The following is a 2,267-nucleotide window of genomic DNA, read 5'->3' as shown; positions in this document are numbered from 1 at the left end:
TCTTACCCCTAGATGATCACAAGTAGAGTTAAAGGTAAAAAATGAACATTTGCAACACATCATCACAATAATTCCCGGTTGAATTTTTTCCAAATGGCAGATTAAAATTACTGCCAGATGATGAGGAATTTAAAATTTAAAGCAACCATATAATTAATCTGGCAACCTAACTTTGTAACTTAAACCTAGTAAAATAGCTTTGAGGTGAAAAATCCTAATAATTTACATTTATGATGTGATGTGGGAGTATATATATGTATGCCCACATTATAAGTTTGTGGGTTTTTTTCCTTCTCCCAAGATCAATCATGAGAAAAACAGTAATTCATCTAACAATTAGGAAATAAACAGACGTTTTAAAAAATTGCAACAGTGTTTTTCCTTTACATGGTATTATAATAAATGCTCTATAAAACTGTTAGCTTAAGGACCCCTAGGGGGCTCAATGGTTGAGCATTGACCTTTGGCTCAGGGCATGATCCTGGGGTCCCGGGATTGAGTTCCACATCGGGCTCCCCACAGAGAGCGCTTCTCCCTCTGCCTGTATCTCTGCCTCTTTCTCGGTGTCTTTCGTTAATAAATAAATAAAACCTTAAAAAAGTCTGTTAGCTTAGGTAAGAGCAGTCTGTTTTAAGAACAGCATTTATCATTGCCCCAAATGGCTCAGAAAATGTAGTAAATGATAAGATATTTAGCTTGGACTATAGTGGATAATTTTGAAATATGTTCCTCTGGTTTTAAAAGGCAAAGTAAGGGTTTCTCCACTTGCTAAATTATTGGACTTTTCACATAAGAATGTTCTTCAAGTTTTCTACAATGAGAACTTTGGGTATACATTAAGCATCTCTAAAGTATGTACTTTTTAAAAGCAGAACTGTCATGAGATGCATTTGTGAAATTATCCAGATTTAGACTAAATGAAAAACTTGAAAAGGCCTTGAACATTATTAATCCTTTCCCACGTGAAAAGTACAGATATTAGCAGAATATTCACTAAGTAAAATGAAAATATTACCAGGTGTCTAAGGTATGCCATTAGCTATACCATCTAAAGTGGCATTTATTTGGTGAACTGCATTCAGCTCTCAGAACAGTTGCTGCAACTCAGGTAGAAAGAGGCAAATATTCATATAATACGTTAGTCAAGAAAGATATTTCAACTGAGATTTGTCAATCCTCACACCTGAAATCACTTAGACATTACTGATGGGATATTTGGAAGAGTTTCTGTATAGAAGGTTTTTTAGAGTGACATACAGTGCTTAATGCTTAATGCTTTAGAGAGTTGGGTAAAACTCAATTCTCTGTTGTTCAACAATGTCTCATTTACACTACATAAAGCTTAATCTCCAATTCCATTATCCAATGCCTGCCTTCCAATAAGTCTTGCTTTGCTGGTACCACAGGAAGTAAATACATTATAAAAGGCCTCCGGGGGGCGCCTGGGTGGCTCAGTTGGTTGAGAGTCTGCCTTCAGCTCAGGTCATGATCTCAGGGTCCTGGGGTGGAGTCCTGCATTGGACTCTGCTCAGAGTGGAGTCTGCTTTTCCCTCTCCATCTATCCCTCCACCCTGTTCATAATCTCTCTCTCTCTCTCTCTCTCTCAAATAAATAAATAAAATCCTAAAAAAGAAAGGCCTCTAGATCATTAGGTTCAAATATAATAGCTGGCTTCGTTACATTCCAGGGGCAGGGGAACACTTTCCAATAATTCTCAGGTTGATAAATTTAATTTTCTAAGTATTCTCCATGAAAAGGCAGCAGATGAGTCCAAAAATTTGTTCAAAAATGCCCAAACATGTGTTCCCTCAACGGGCAATTCCAACAACTCCAATCATAACTAGGCCATGGAGAGAAGAAGCACGTTGCAGTCCACAGGAATCTAGATAGGGACTGAGAAAAAATATTCTTTCAGTAGCTACAGCAGACAAAGGCTCACAATTTGTACTCCGCAGTGGTCTCACATTTTGTTGAGATGTGCTGCAATAAAACCTAAACTTGACACCATGCTGGAAGTGCTGTGGCTCCATTCATAGTGAGATGGTCCTAGAAAATGATTCACATTAATTATTAATTAATTAATTAATTTTTTGCTTATTTTTAAAGATTATTTATTTATTCATGAGAGAGAGAGAGAGAGAGAGGCAGAGACCCAGGCAGAGGGAGAAGCAGGCTCCATGCAGGGAGCCCGACATGGGACTCGATCCCAGGACCCCGGGATCACGCCCTGAGCTGAAGGCAGATGCTCAACTGCTGAGCTACCTAGG

The 2,267-nt window shown here is 38.3% G+C and overlaps 1 pseudogene; it reads right to left on the bottom strand.

Annotated features, from left to right (window-relative positions):
- Positions 1-1,342: 1,342 nt before the first annotated feature.
- On the bottom strand, positions 1,343-2,050 carry LOC119874596 (annotated as a pseudogene).
- Between the last annotated feature and the right edge of the window lie 217 nt (positions 2,051-2,267).

This window comes from Canis lupus, chromosome 15 (assembly GCF_011100685.1).
Source record: "Canis lupus familiaris isolate Mischka breed German Shepherd chromosome 15, alternate assembly UU_Cfam_GSD_1.0, whole genome shotgun sequence".
NCBI classification, from domain to species: domain Eukaryota; kingdom Metazoa; phylum Chordata; class Mammalia; order Carnivora; family Canidae; genus Canis; species Canis lupus.
Note: the sequence above shows the minus strand (reverse complement) of the source record. Positions and strands in the feature narration are given on the sequence as shown.